The sequence below is a fragment of the Rutidosis leptorrhynchoides genome, chromosome 3 (genome assembly GCF_046630445.1).
Source record: "Rutidosis leptorrhynchoides isolate AG116_Rl617_1_P2 chromosome 3, CSIRO_AGI_Rlap_v1, whole genome shotgun sequence".
In the NCBI taxonomy this organism is placed as follows: Eukaryota; Viridiplantae; Streptophyta; class Magnoliopsida; order Asterales; family Asteraceae; genus Rutidosis; species Rutidosis leptorrhynchoides.
In genome coordinates, this window is record NC_092335.1 from 106,973,220 (window position 1) to 106,990,837 (window position 17,618).

A 17,618-nucleotide genomic window follows, 5' to 3' on the forward strand; every position below is an offset into this window, starting at 1 on the left:
TTCAGAGGCGGCGGAGAACAAGGGTGTTTGTTCAACCTTGTTATGTGGTTCAGTGGATGGTTGTTTGGTCGAGGCTGGTCGGATTCATTGTGTTTTGTAGGGGTTTTCTTTCCTTTTCGGTGTTCTCTTTTCTCCGACGAAGTCGTGGTCGTCCGTGGACTTTTCTCTTCTCTCGTTGTTGTGAGCCGATAGGGGACGAGTATGGCAACTTGCCCACCATTTTCCGTTGGTCTGGTGATGGGGTGTGCTTGGGTGGCTTTTCGAGTTCCTGGTGTGGTTATTTCGGTTTTCCTATGAGCGGGTTGCCGGATTTTGTTGGCCGGTTCTCTGTTTTGGGGGGTTGCGAGGTTTCTTCTGATTAACGGCTTGACCTTGTAGGTTTGTTTGTTGGGAGTGGTTCAGGTTTCTTGCTGGTTCGAGTGCTTGCTTTTCAATCGGTGAATTAGGTAGTTGGACTCTGGTCTTGCATTTTTGAATATCATCGGAGATCGTTAGACGTGCTTTCCTTTCATGTCTCGTGCTGCGTTGTATCGTCTTGTCCTTCTTCCATCAAGCTTCGCCATGTGCTATTCCCTTGGACACTACTTCTTTTTGGGAATGTTTTTGTGATGTTGTGGTTCTTTTTCTGTCAAGGATGTTTCTCTGGTATCAATTAGTCAGTGTCTTCCCTGGTGGTGTCTGTTCAAGTTATGTTCGGGTTCGCTCAATGACTCTGGTTTTCGTTGGTTTTACACGGGATTATGTTTGCGGACTTGTGGTTTGATAGATGTACTTTTAGAGTGACTCATGGTTCGGGTTCGGTTGATGTTTGTGGTGGCTATTACCGGTGGGTACGACTGGTTCATGCTTGGTCTCGATCGAAGATGTTTCAGCGCTATTGTAGGGGAGTTTGAATTGTTTTTTAACGAGTTTGTTATTAATAGTTTTGTATTTATGCAGATAATTGTGGTGTAATAGGGTTTAGTTTCAATTGTCAGGTCAAATAGCCGTGGAACATTTAGGCGATGTTTGTTTTTAAAGATGTTTTTATCTGAAGATATGCGGATCATGTCTGTTGATATGTCTGAATCGGACGGTTTATTTATGCGGTGTCGTTAGGTCTCAAAACGTCAATTCAGGATATCAACGGAAGAAGTTGATTGTTTAATTTATATATGCTGGGCCTAAATCTTATTAATGCGGTATCGTTAGGTCGCAAAACGTCAATTCAGGATATCAACGGAAGAAGATGATTGTTTAATTTATATATGCTGGGCCTAAATCTATTATTCCTTCCTATGGGTTATGTGACACTGCTAATTTTTTTTTTTTTTTTGAACGTGGCGGAAGCATTTATTAATTAATTACAGAACACGCTTTAAATATTGATCAATCAGTACAACTAGTGTCACGTGTCATTTTAACAAAATACATGTTTATATAGAGAAGACGTATTTACATTACGTTTACAAAATATCACTATTTAAACAAAGCAAAACAACATCAGAGTTGACTCCTGTCAAACATAACATCACCATGCCCGTCTTCTCCCCAAAAAGCATCACTTACAAAAACTAACAACCTGCAGGGAGGAGATGGAGGAGAATTAGCACGAAGCTAAGTGAGTAAACCTAACTACAGGCAATAGTATACAGGAACAGTCATACTAATCATGTCACAAAGGCTAACACACAAACATCACCCAAGTGCCGTCTACAGAGACTCTGGCGGCTCGGCCAAACCATTAACCACCAGCTGATCGGACTGGGGCTTACCAGAAGTTCCTCCACCACCGTGTGTATATATATAATCCACACGCGATGGACGCGTCATTCACATATATATACACCTCGATTGTCTAGGCTACCACATGAGGAACCCAACCCGCAGGTTGATCTCTCCTACCGAGGCTACCACACAATAGGGACGCATTGGGCTCTAGCAGATAAGCATCAACCAACATGCAGTCATCACAACGTACTAACTAATACAACAGTAAGTATATCTAACAAACATGGCAATCATAATATAACATGCTAGTCTATACTATGTTCTTCAGTTAGTCCCACTCACCAAATACCAGCAATCAGCTCAGATAATCTACTACTGAGCGGCTTCCTTATCTTTATCACCTGAACATAAGGTAAATCAAGTTAGTTACTGTCCGTTAGCACCAAATAACACAGTACGTAAATTTTTGTATCAAAAAGCGTCCGCTAAAATTTTTTGCTTAACACTTGTGCACTTTCAAAATTTACAACCTGATCATCAAAATACAAACGGCCAGCATAACGGCTAAAAATCAACACTTAGTAAATATTTCACTGCCAAAGACACTCGGTCGACTGTCATTGACAGTCGACCGACTGTCTTATAACGACCCTCAAATTTCTAACATTTATATATCCTTTCATCATTTAATTTTCCCAAACAATATAATTAAACTTAACGATTTAACTATAATCAATAATCGTTAAGCGTTAAAAAAAATTATAAAAACGTATAATTAACTTTGTGTGATAAACGACAAGTTAATAAAAGATAAAAATAAAGGGTTATAAACCTTTGTGAACAAAATAAATAACCTTACACTTTGTACATTTAAATAATTAAATTTGAATAATTAAGGAACTATTTAAGCTAAATTAAAGTACAAGGACTAGAGTGAAAAAGTTAACCCTAATTCCCCTAAACCCTAGCCGAAATTTTAAGGGGTATAATTACCCTTTTGCCCTCCATATTTTTGTCCCAAAATACCTCCTCCACCTCCTCATTTAACCCTAACTTGTTCCCTAAGTATTACTTGTTAAACTCTAATTCTAGAACCCTCCAATCTCTCCTATAAATAGGGACCTAGGCTAGAGCTATTCTTGTACCAAATCATTCTTACAATTCTCTCTCAAATCTCTCCCTCCCTCTCTCCTAATTTCGGCCAAGAAGAACCGAAAATCACCACACCATCTTCAAGATCTTCAAGTGATCTTCAAGCAATCTTCAAAGGATCTTCATCGCGTTCTTCGTGTTCATCAAGATCTTCAAGGTATTCTTCAAATCTTCAAGGGTTTGATCTTCATCTTCAAGTGTTCATCAACTTTTTCTTGTTAATCTTCATAGATCTTCATCAAGGTAAAATCCTAGATCCAAAACTCTTAAAGTTTACTTTCAATTCATGTTATATTCATAATTACATTCATACTAGATCATATACAATTATATTGTTCATGTAAAAAAATAAATATACATATACATACATATATGTCGATTAAAAAAATATATATAATGTATGATCTACAAACCCTAAATATCTAACCCTAATTTATTTAAACCTAATCAAATCTCATTAATTGAATATATAGTCACTTATTAAAATTAATTAGAGTATACCAAGTATCTTTAGTTATTAAGCTTGCTAACCTTGTTTTAAGTATGACTAAATTCGTATTTATTAGAACACTAATTTTTCAGAAACTGAAAAAGTCTTATTCTCTTATTTTTGAGTTCATATTTGGATTCCCCTTTCAAAACCAATCAAAATGCATATAAATATCATGCGATTTGGATTAAAATTGAGTTAGATATGGTTAAAACAATTTTTGAAGTTTCCATATAAAATAAATCCGAACTTTTTCATAAATTTTTATAAAAATCATTAACTTACTTAATAAGATAACTATTAGGCATATTAAATTAATAAATTTATATTTTAAAGTTATCTTGTTTAAATAAATTTACAATATATATACACGACACGTATATTGTACATATATTATTAAAACTCTAAATTAACTTTAACCTAAACCTAATTAATTAAACCTAAATCCTAGGACATTAATTAAACCCTAGTCATTTATTACAAACCCTAATCATTAAAATACCACTTTAATTAACTAACCCTAATTAATGAAACTCTAATACTACTTATACTATTAATTAACATGTATACACTGTTACTATTATTAACACCTAAAACCTATTACTTATATTATAACACGTAAAGACATTTCTACAAAACTCTAGGCGGAAGGGTTTGGATTTCCGATTTAAAGGGTCCTATAACTCAAGCCCCTAGACCTGAAATGGCCATTCGAAGGGAAAGGGGTGATTGGAAGCTTATGTAATACGACAAGTATCCTAAAATGGAAAACACTCTTTAAGTAGAAACTTTCTAAGTATAGAAACTTACTAAAATAGGGAACCTACTAAAATAAGAAACTTTCTAAAAATATAAACTTACTAGGAATAGAAACTTACTGAAACAAACTATACATAAACACGCACTTAAACTCAAATATGGGCAAAACACTTAACTACTCTTAAATGTCAATAGGTTGACTTTCCTGCTCACTCGTTCAACTTTCTATTCCGAGGAATAACTAGCTCTCTCTACTAAGGTGAACTTCATAGCCCCACTTTCTATTATGCACAACTTACTTACTTACTTGGGGTGAGACACATGCCGTTTTTACTTTTTACACTTTAGACACAAGTACCAAACCGTTAAACTATGCTATACCCGGCTATGTCCGACTAAGTCCCTACAGTGATATTTTTAGTTGTTGCTGCATGCTTAATTATTGGGGGTAGGCCTATCGGGAGTAACGTCCCCGATACATTTGACTAAGTCTTTGTATTACTTGATAATGAAATTAAAACCGACAAGGACAGACACAACTTGTCATGGGGCAAACTTGAACGTTTAGTCTAAATATCACGCTTTGGCATAACTTTTTGATCCTGCGGGAGATCAACTTTACAAACTAAATCTTGTGGTCTAAAAACAACTATTCCTACTTTTGTTAAACCTATGAACTTCACTCAACCTTTTTGGTTGACACTTTAGCATGTTTTGTCTCAGGTGCTGTTTGATCAAGTATACTTATCTACTGCTTATGTGATGCTACTTGGACTTAGGATCAAGAACTATCGCATTTATTACTCTTGCATTTGAAACAATTACTTTATTGTAATTTCCATTATTGTAACAACATTTCATTTTCCAATGCGTACTCAATAAAGCTTATTTTTTTTTATCATTTAGAATTGTTCTCGTATTATAATATGTTGGTATATTTTGATATTAGTGACGTCCCTTCCAGACCCTATTGGGAGGTCATCACAGATTGGTATCAGAGCATAATCAGGCTGTTATAGAGAACCAGGATTTCATTTTTATGTGTGCCTTACTTGTTAGCTAGGGTACCTTAGCAATCTAGGAAACTATAACCTTTCCTGCCTTAGACTTTAAAGCACTTAGGATTGCCTTGTAATCTTAAAACATATGCTTTACAATCTTATCTTAAAACTGATCAAAAATCTCCTTCCTAATGTTAGGATGTCTAATTCTTACCAAGCGACCAAAATGAATCTTTTCAAGCCAACCGAAAAAGATACTGAAAGGTCTTCCACTGAAAGACCAGTCCAAAGTCCACGTTATGGCTTTGGTGGTCCTCCCTCACCAAACTATAGTCCGGATACTTTACCTAATTCTCCCGATCACCACCCGACTCCAAGACCGGAAGGCAAGGGGAAACGTCTTGAAGAAACTGGCCCGTCAAAGAAAAGATCCTGATCTCCTTCCTACAATGAAGTTGATGCCAAGTACGAGCTCATGAATCTGCGAAAAACTACCGATGACCTAATTCGCCATATTGCAAGGATCGATGTTCAAATAAAGGAAAAAGATGTTCAAATAAAGGAAAAAGACCTAGCGATCAAGAAGTTCATGGAGGAAAATGCTGAACTAAAGAAAGAGATAAAGTTGGTGAAGTATGAAGGTGATAGAAATACCCGATGGGGGAAGCAATCTCTCTCCTACCTAAGAGAAGATGTTAACCTTAGATTGAAGATGGAGGAAAACCGCGTGAATAGTCAACTTTCTATAAGGGACCACAAGTACCATGTAATCAACAATGAAGTTTCTAATCTTTATGATAATCTCGATTTCCTGCATGAGAAACAAAAGGCGAAGAATGAGAAAGTTGAGAAGTTTACGAAGAATGTTGAGGACGAGAAGAAGGAATATGAAGACTACTTCAATCTTAATATTTCCTAAGTTATATTTCCAAATTCTTATCCATGTAAAGGCTATGCCTTAACTATTCCTATTTCCAACTCATGTAATAAAGGCTTATTTAATGCCTCGTTCTTAATAAAATAAAGTGTTTTGTTAATATCATCTTCATCTTTATCTCGCTTAAAAAATTTTCAAACTTATGACCTATCAGATTTATCAAACTTCAATACACCCTTATGTAGTGAAGAATCATGGTTCACCCAACTGCACCAACTCTTACCACGATGTCTGACTACGTCCATTTTCTAACTTTCACGACTTCCATAACTTTCAAAGATATGAAGTTTGACCAAGTCTATAAAGACTGCAACTTAAAACTAGCCAACCATAACTCGACAAGTTCGTAACTGTTTTTTCATGGATGACATTTCGATCTACTTCAAGAGTGAGAAGGAACATGAGCAACATTTGCAAATTCATTCTTGAACTCTTAAGAAAAAGAACAACTCTACGCAAACTTTTCCAAGTGCAAGTTTTGGCTTAAAACTGACATGTTGTCGATCTAGCTAAGATTACTGCTATCCTTAACACACTATAAATCATCATTGATCACATATCCTGACCTTATAAAGTGATATTGAAATGGAAATATGAATTAGTAAAATATAGTGACGGTGGCCAACGTGATTATATTCCGGTAATTCATAGGAATATTCCAATATCATGACGTATGGAATAGGAAGTGAATCAAAGAAAAACTCTCAAGCTATCCGTCCAAAAACCCAAATGCAAGGGCATGAAAGGAGAAAAATGATCATCTTGATATTAGTAGATACGAAGGACTCATTCTAATCAAACTATATATCTATCTCATACTCATTTAACAAACTTTCATGTACCATGAAAATTGTAAACAAACAAATCTTGAAATTTTACAATCATTTATCCTAAATGAATATCTCCTGATCATGGATACTTAATCATCACTTGTTGAATTCCAGATCCTCTCTATTATTACACTTTTGGTACGACTTTTGAACCCTCAAACGTCGATATCACAAACCCCATGTTTAATTTCTATTTGAAGAATAGAATCTCCATATGTGTAACGTTTGACTATCATAGTCAAGAAACTTCTGCACTCGTGCACTTATAATAGACTACTTGGCTCCATGCAAGTAATGGTGTCATACTCAAACAATGACTGATTATTGTCAACTCGAAAATCAAGGGTGAAATACACCATCTCAAGTTGTGACTTGAGCTATACCCACTACCTCTGAAGAACTGTTGTAGCAATTGAAATGATTCCATCATACTTTAACGTATCCTCCTCTCGTGCCGATTAGGGCTGAATTCAAACGATCATTACATAGTTGAAAGCCACTGCTTTAGCATTTATTTATACCTGACTATGCGACTGTCAGATTTCTCATACCGAGTTCTCGAACTCTCACTATCACTCGAACGATTCAAAGTTGTAAATCTTATTTGAAGTCCTATCATACATAACTCTAAATCCGAGGGATTTACTCATTTGATGATAATCACATTATCATCCTTCTTACTTTAACATTAACATTCTGAGTCCAAGGACTCATGCCCTGATAAAAGTCAATTCATTAGTTTTCACTACCTCGAAACAATTATTACACATTTATCCTCCGAAATTTTAAAATCTTCAATGAATACAAATATCCTGTTTTCCAAAGATTTCTTACACGAGTCTTTATTTTCAAGCTATCTCGGAATTTATAAAAATGATTTTTCACTTATGCGATTTATAAAATCTTATACATAAATTTAACTTTACGTACTTTGACTAGTACATATCAAATTATACTTTCGCTTCTACAAATTTCCACTTTGATTAAATCGAAATTACTTTACAAATTTTACGTAACCCTAGTTTTACTACGAACATCATTTCGTCAACTTCTCTAAAATTACCTTCACTAATTATATAAACACTTTTGCAGGGAACATAAGATTTTGAGGATAAAATAGAGTAGTGTACCCGATTCTGAGCTCGAGACGCAGGGAAAAACTTTGCTAAGAACTTATCTACCAAGACTTCCCAAGAGGTAATCGCTCCCTCTGGCTGCTTATCTAACCATCTCTTAGCTTCTCCCTTAAGAGTCCAGGAAAAAAGCCTTGTCTTGATCGAATTATCGGCAACCTCATGCAGCTTGAAAAGGTTGCAAACATCATTAAAAATACGAAGATGCTCGTTAGCATCCTCACTATCCTTACCATGAAATTGGCAGACAGAAGAAATCAAACTCAGAATCGGCCCTGTGATTTGGAAAGGCTGAGTGATGTTCGGTTGAGTAATCGAATTGCTTTGGCCAGCTCGGGTGGCCTTCAACTTTTCTGCCATAGTCTGAGGATGATTTGGTTGTTCAGCCATCTCTTCGATCTCAAAAAGATCTAATGAAACGTAAGATTCTTCTTCTTCTCTGATTTCAGGTGGTGTATCGGGCACCATAGTCTCAGAACTACTACCCAAATTAATTATATTAGCACTCGAAGAAGAAGATGAATCCACTGTAGACTTATGCTCTTGACTTAACGCTCTGAATAACTCTCTTTCGGGTTCGTCAAACGGTTGAAGAAACAGAGAATTAGAAGAACGCGTATGTGGCATGCACTACCTGTTATCTGCGAAATCACAACTAACAACTGATTAAACGCACCGATTCAACTGAGAATAAATGAAAAATAATATTAAACTACAATTAAAACTAAACTGAGAACAATTACATAACAATCTTAATTTTCGACACAACTGTCCCCGGCAGCGGCGCCAAAAACTTGATGTGTGAAATCTAGTATATAATTTATCTTTGGAAAATGCCAGTTTAAAGATTACTACACACTAACGGGCAGTGTTCCCGATCGTGCAATAGTATAAAATTGGTAATTCCAAGTATCATTCCAAGGACAGTTTAACGTGAGAACTAAGATTGCAACTAATAAAAATAAACTAAATTAGTCTATGAAAATCGAAAGTACGAGATAATTTGTTTTGTGGCTATTTAACGATTAGCCAAATCAAAGATTGATTAAAAGTAAAAGACAATATTTTTGTGTTTTTAAGTTTATAGAAAGTAAATGCAGACTCAACGAAAAGTAAGATATTTGAATTCAATAGATAAAAGAATATTCGCCTAGATTTCCTATTCGCAGTGTCGGATGATTTGTTATTAAGCACTAATTCAATTTATCAATACATGCAACTACATAGTCAGTTTACCCAGAGTTCTCTTTTAGCAAACACGTCAAACTAGGATTTATTGGCTTAGGGTTCCCTTTCACCAAAGACCTCTTTCGTTTGCGACTTAGTAATTAGCTGATTATAAGATTAAGATTCAATTGGTTACGCGTTTGCTCCACACAATTCACCCCTATTTTGTTCAATCTATGTTACCCGGTTTACCCCCTTGGTCCAGTAAGCACCCAATTGATTAAGACAAATCAATTGAAAACTAGTGTACTAAATTGAAACAGGGTTCTCTTTGTTCAAATAAGATCACTAATCAACCTAGTAATAATAATCAACACCCACAAGAATGGTTCTTAATCAAAACTCATAATTATCATGCATTAATTAAATCAAACATTAAAGTATCATCCAAACACATACGAATATTCAATATAGACAAACATTAAAGTGCGTAGCCAACCATGGCTAAAACCAAAATCACAAATAAACAATTAAAAGTATTCATAATGATGATAAGAATTAAACCTAATGAAAATTGTGTTCTTGAATGATGAACGGATCGAGATGCGTTTTCGGAATGATTGATGTGTTAGAATGATCTTGGAATTCCCCAAAAATCACCCTTTTTCGTCAAAAAGCTGGTGGAATTCGTCTGGGTGCAATAATGATTAATTAGGGTAAAAATTCGGCCTTTAAATAAAAAAGTTCTGAAACCGACAGAAAGTGGAGCGGTGCTCCATATATGGAATGGCGCTCCATATAGCTGAAAACTGACTTCTGGATTTCTGAAAACTCTCGAACTGAATTTGCTGCCTACTGGAGCGGCGCTCCATGTTTTTGAGCGGCGCTCCAGACCCTTTTTGCTGAATCCAGACTGTAAAACTCATAAAATCACTCGTTTTTGAACCAAACTCGAATCGAACCAATCTCTTTCACTCGTTTCCATAGAAAATTACTAAAACCATCAAATAACTTCAAATTTTATCTCCTTGGTCTTAGAACTCGAACTTTCACAACACTTATCGAAATAACACCAAATCGTATCCAAAAGGACCAAAATGTGCCCGATATCGCTAAGGAAAACGTGTAATAAATATGCGATATCAAACAACCCCACACTAGAGTTTTGCTTGTCCTCAAGCAATTAAACTCGATAATAATCTTCTACCATATGATAACTTCTTCAAACATGTATGTAGAACCAAACGAACAACCAACAGACCATCATCTAGCATGGGCACGATTTAGAGTAATCACCAACAATACCTCCCACTTGCATTCCCCCGAAATTAACTTCCCAATCCTCAAGCAATATGAACAAAATAGCTAAATAAAGTCTTGAATAGCGTACCAAATAAAATGAAGCAAAGAATCTCGAACCCATAATGTAAGTCTTCAAAGGAACCGGGAATCAAATGGGAGCCAAACACCAAAGATATGACAATCGAACGCATGTGCCAAAAAGAACGCACGGGCTACCCTGCAATTGGTCAAGCCAATGCCTCCCACAGTACCTAATATCGTGAGATGTTGGTAAGAATATAATGTGCTTAGGAGGATACACATTACGTCCAGATATCATCGATAATCATGAGGTAATCATCTAATTCGTTAAGTCAACCATAAAGATTGAGGTTCATCAGGCTTAAAAGCTGATATCTAACCTTTCCGGAGGTTATCCACTGGGAATCTGATCAATCACAAATTTGTGTATCATTGTGCGCTTCGCATTTGGTGAGACAGATCTCCCTCATCGAGATAAGTCTGACTACCAGTTTCCCTGTTTGATGTTGAGGCCTGGTAGATTTCCAGTCGATTTTAGCAATGACTTTTCAAGATTTTTCGTCGCCCTACAACTGGTCTGGACTACGACTTCTGAAATAAATCAGCAAGTGTGTCGATTTGGAGACTTTACTCCTGGGGTTATTCAAAGTGGTCGGGTGCAACATTGTCCTTGTTAGGAGAAACAATGAGGATCGCCTTATTAAAGTTTTCGATCTAGCGCATGGTCCGGCTTCGACCACACAACCAATCACCGTTCATACGGTTGACACCCGCCTTGGTGCAAGTGACCCACGATTGAATTCCTAAAGAATTCGTAAGATTTAACATTCAATGGTAATGAACGTGGTTGGAATTAATTCCAAGTTGCCTACTTCCCACATGACAAGCTTTTCTGCTTGTTTTAAGAAAGGTATGAAGTAGATACTACCCTTCCGATAAATCCCAAAAACCTTTGGGTGCCATAGCTTTTGCCTATAGGTTGTGTTGTCTAAGCAAACACAAGCACGTAGCTATTGTTCCTAAAAAGGACAACACTGGTGAAGCTCAAGGCTCCTCTTCTCACAGTATCACACCATTAGATGATGTAATAATAAAATGATATAGTTTCGGAAGTCTGCTATACCAAGTAACCAAAAGTTGTTGATCTGGCACGTGATTCGATCACAATCACGCTATGCAATCACCGCTCTCTCACGATTTACACCCGTTTTGGTACAGGTGACCTACTATTGAGTTCCCCGAACTCGTAGGATTTCATGTCCAAGAAAATGAACATGTGGAACAAAGGTTTTGGCCGAATTTTCAATTGTTTTTCTACTTTTTTATTTATTTTTAAGCTAACTTTTCTATTTTTTTTTTATTTTTTCCCTAATTTTTCAATTTTTTTTTATGACCAAAACCCGTGAAACGTCTAAGTCTTTTTTTAGATAAAAACTACTATGATGATGACTCCATTAACAACCAACCCGAGAGATTTTACATCCCTCACCCCACACATGAGATCAAGTAATGTCCCCATCACTTGAGATCAAAAATAGATAAAAATCGAAAGGGTTACGTGAGAAAGAAAATATAAAAACTTATCGAGCTTAACCACTGATCGCGGAATGCCAGTGACAGATGGCGCTGAACTGACTGCCAGCATAAGAACATCGTCCATTCCCGATCATCACACTAATATCATCAATCATGTAGTTTTGCTGAACTTAATGCCAGACTTGAAAAATCGTTTCACCAACAAACCTAAGAAAAGAAAAACAAATGAACTACATAACAGGACAAGGTGGCACCACCCGATGCCGAAACGCCTTGCCCCCAAATTAAGTGTCAAAGTACATAACCAGAATGCATAAATATCCAAATACAAACTAACGAAAAGGAAATAGTTTTAAACAAATTACAACAAAAACATGCGCAACCAATCATTCACGGCCATAAATCTCTGGTAGGGTCCCAATCCACACCATAAGTATCCTGGAAAGCTTGGTACGGGTCATATGACGGATCTGGCCTCGGAGGAGTAACGGATGTATAATCAGGGATGGTAGTCCGCGTCGGAATGTAAGCTTCTGGATTCTGACGCATTTATCTCTGAATTTGCCTCTGATGCATCTCCCACTTATTGTGAGCCCGAATACCCCTCACATCATACTCGACCCTATTAACACGCTCACCCAAATTACCAACTACTGTTCCAAACTGTCCCAAAGCTATGTTAATCGCACCATAACTGTTCTCATGCCAAACCCTCATATCGTCATTATGCCGTCACTGCTCCTCCAGCATCCTCTGATTATGCTAAACCTGAGCATTATATGCTGACCTACTATCCCGATACTCCAAATGCATCCCATCAACGCTGTTAACCAGAGAATCCCAACTTTCTTCACTCAGGGACCACGTACCCAGTACGTTTGCACTCGAACTTCCTGCCTCATACGTGGATCTACTACCTCCACGTCCACGACCATGTCCAGCCCCGTCACCTGATTGTTGTTGCTCATCCTCCCATAAAACCCAACCTGTTGGACCTCTTCGGATAAACTCGGCTTTCGAGAAAAATAGAATATTAGTGGGCATCGCGTCAACCCCCAACATATCACACCAAGAAGTCGGGACTGAAAACGCCCGAGCAAACCTCGTCACCAAATGCCCACCTAATAACGGGCGTTCCATACGTTTATCCGTTCCAATCTCTTGCCACCACACTCCTAACATACAAGGAACATCAATTCTCTCTCTTAATTTAATCTAATGAAGAATCCAAAGGTCTCATTGCTAAATCTTATTCGCATTTCCTCTAGCCATGAACATATGAGCAATCATCTTGAAAATAATTCGGTCCTCCGGAGATCGAAGCATTGACTGAACACTTCGACTTGAACTAAACGGACCCGCATTTTCCTTCGCCACTGTTGGCCAATAATCACTCTCACTAAAAGCCTCATGCCCAAACACTTTGCATTGTATCAAAAACCACTTTAAATCATTATCATTCAACTCGGGATACAAATCTAACGCCCGAGCTACCCCAATCTTACTCATGCTACGCTCCAGCCCTCCTAACCTAAATGTCAATAAATCTGCCTCGGTCGGAGAGGCTCGCGGTCGACAACTCACTGTTGAAAAGAACTTGATAGTCAACTGTTCAAAAATATCTTCATGAATTTAAAATAACCTTTCGTATGGCCTCAGCTCTTGACCCACGTATGTTACCCACAAATACTGGCGCAACCTTCTAACAATATTATTACCCAATGCCGTAAGTTGCGTTCAATCCAAATAATTAGTTTGTTCGATCGGACGGGCGCTAACTAGTGTAAAACGTTCTTCTAATTCCTCATCATTAGCAATTTGGGACAACCAAAGTTCCGGGTTATTTGGTGGTTTTCGTGGTTGTTCTTTGTTTCCTCTCGATCTGTGCACATATAAAATAAATAAAGAAAACAAAGCACCAAACTCAAGAGTTAGTGCTAGTCAAAATAAAAACTCACCAAATTTCCATCACAACCAATACATGTGCATTTGAATCCACCTTAAAGACAATCACCAAGTTAACCAAGTAACACATGTAAACATGCCAAGAGCTCAAATCTATGCATATTGCATTATCTCTTAAAACATAGCACATAACAACCATACTCTCATAACAACACAACCAAAACATGACAAACATGATTACATATCACTCTTTTAAATTCCACAAATCTAATAAAATTCATCGTGTTTGCAAACTCACTACTAAAACAATACTCATCACATCACAAAACACATGTTATGTTCCCTCTAGCATGGCATCATAAATAAATAAATCAAATATAGCTCAAATCATTCAAACCAATTTGACCCGCCCATATGAACACAACCCCACTCTAGGTCATGAACATATCAACAATTCAAGAACAAGAACAATTTCAAGCAAACAACTCTTCTATCCCTTACAAATTCGGATTCTCAAACACACAAACCCTAGGTTCAAGTATAACTTCTAAAAACACCAAGTTAATCATGAAATCAAAGCATACAAGCATAATCTAACAAAACCCATTACTAATTAGAACACAAAACCCCAATTAAACAAACCCCACATTAATTCATCATGTAAATCAAAGATTAAGCATGTAAATACACCTAATTAGATGAAATAAGCAAGATAGAAAACAAATTCGGACCTTAGGGTGAACCATTCTTGCAAGATGTGGACGTAATTAGACAAGAAATTGAAGTTAAGAAAATTAGGGTTTTTAGATCTAAGGATTTGTAGATGTAAGAGAATTGGATAGAATGAAAAGAATGAAAGAGTTTGGTGTAAAATACAGCTGGTACCCGTCCCTTTATTTTTGTGGGTTGAAAAATTCGTTTTTTATTAAAAAGCAAAACAGTCTACCCGTCAGTCAAATGGAGCGGCGCTCCAGATGTGGCGCGGCGCTCAATAGCCTGGAGCGGCGCTCCGAAGTGTCGCGCGGCGCTCCATTAGGCAGCAAAATCATGTCGAGGGATTTCAACAATCTGGCACATCAAATACGTGCAATCTAAGCAGCGCTCAAGGTTTTGGAGCGGCGCTCCAAGTACTGATAACCCAGTTTTTCGCAATTTTAAGCCATTTCACCCCAATATCTCAACCTAAAAACCAACAATCACCCCAAACAAAAAACCGACACGATCACATTGTACATATTATCCAACAAGCACAAAAACATACAAACTCTACAACAATGTGAAGTTTATTACCGAGTCATTCACAAGACTCGTTTCCAACTTCAAGTGACGTTAGGATCAGGTTCAACGTGAACCCCGTCATCAATCTCCAACGGACCATCGAAATATTTCTTCACTCGATGTCCGTTAACCTTAAAGGTAGTACCACTCGCATTTTTCAACTCAATCGCACCGTATGGGTACACCTTAACAACCTCAAATGATTCCGTCCACCGGGACTTAAGTTTTCCCGGTAAAAGCTTCAATCTAGAGTTAAAAAAAAGCACTCGATCGCCCTCATTAAACTCTTTCGGACCCTTTAACCTTCTATCATGCCATTGCTTGGTTTTCTCCTTATAAATCAACGAATTTTCATACGCATCAAGGCGTAATTCACCAAGCTCATTCAATTGCCCCGCCCTTAGGCGTCCGGCTTCCTTCAAATCCAAATTGCACTTTTTAAGTACCCACATTGCTTTATGCTCAATCTCCAACGGGAGATGGCACGCTTTTCCATAAACCAACCAGTGGTACCAATTGGTGTTTTGTAGGAAGTTCTAAACGCCCACAAAATTTCATCGAGCTTATTCGCCCACTCCTTCGGATTCGACCCCACAGTTTTCTCAAGAATTCCTTTAAGAGCTCGATTGGTATTCTCAACTTGTCCACTCGTTTGGGGATGGTATGAAGTAGAAACTTTATGGAGAACACCATATCGCTTCAATGCCTTCTCTATTTGTGCGTTACAAAAATGAGTACCCCTATCGCTAATTAATGCTTTAGGAGTTCCAAATCGAGAGAATAAACGCTGAAGGAAAGAAATCACAACTCGTGCATCGTTTGTGGCTAAAGCTTGCGCTTCGGCCCATTTAGACACGTAGTAAATGGCAACGAGTATGTAACTATAATTATGAGATTTCAGAAATGGCCCCATAAAGTCAATTCCCCAAACGTCGAATACCTCGCATACTTGGATGCTTTGTTGAGGAATCTCATCCCGTTTGGTGACTTTACCGGCTCTTTGACAAGAATCGCACGATTTGCAAATCAGGTGGGCATCTTTGAAAATTGTCGGCCAAAAGAAGCCGGCATCATAGACTTTACGCCCCGTGATTTGGGGTCCAAAATACCCACCGGTCGGCCCACTATGGCACTCGGTTAAAATACGCATACACTCCTCACCGGAAACACACCGACGAATAACCCATCGGGACAACAACGAAAAAGATAAGGATCCTCCCAGAAATAGTACTTAAGGTCACTGAAGAATTTCTTCCTCTTCTGATGTGACCACCCTTTTTCCAAGAATCTTCCAACGAGATAATTAGCAATGTCCACGTACCATGGCTCGTCCACCTTGTCCATCTTCATGAGATATTCATCGGGAAAATCATCATGGATGCTCGACTCATGAAGGACTTCGAGATTTGGATTCTCGAGTCTAGACAAGTGGTCGGTCGCAAGATTCTCGGCACCCTTCTTATCCCGGATCTCAATATCGAATTCTTGCAAAAGTAAGATCCATCTAAGCAGTCGAGGTTTAGCATCCGGTTTGGCGAAAAGGTACTTAAGAGCAGAATGGTCCGTAAAGACTATAGTCTTAGATAAGACTAAGTAGGACCGGAACTTATCAAACAAAAAAACCACCGCAAGGAGCTCTTTTTCAGTGGTAGTATAATTCAATTGTGCTCCTTGCAAGGTCTTGCTTGCATAATAAATGGGTCGAAAATGTTTCTCGACCCTTTGGCCTAAAATAGAGCCAACAGCAAAATCGGAAGCATCGCACATAAGCTCGAACGGAAGGGACCAATTCGGAGCAATTATGATGGGTGCATTGATGAGTTTCTCCTTAAGAAGTTCGTATGCCTTTTGGCACTCTTCGGAGAAATTCCAAGGTGTGTCCTTTTCGAAGAGTTTGTTCATCGGCTTAGCGATTTTGGAAAAATCCTTTATGAACCGCCGGTAAAAACCGGCGTGTCCGAGAAAACTCCGAACACCCTTAACATCAGTGGGAGGTGAAAGGTTCTTAATAGCCGTTACCTTTGCGGGATCCACCTCAATACCGTTCCTAGAAATCTTGTGCCCGAGGACTATGCCCCCTTGTACCATGAAATGGCACTTTTCCCAGTTGAGCACGAGATTAGATTTCTCACACCTTATCAACATCCGCTCTAAATTAAGAAGGCATGAATCGAAAGTGTCACCGAAGACTGAAAAGTCATCCATGAACACCTCCATGCAATCTTCTATCATATCATGGAATATGGCCATCATCCACCTTTGAAAAGTGGCAGGAGCATTATAAAGGCCAAAGGGCATGCGACGGTATGAGAATGTGCCATACGGGCACGTGAAAGTGGTTTTCTCTTGGTCCTCGCACGAGATAGGAATTTGAAAATAGCCCGAAAAACCATCAAG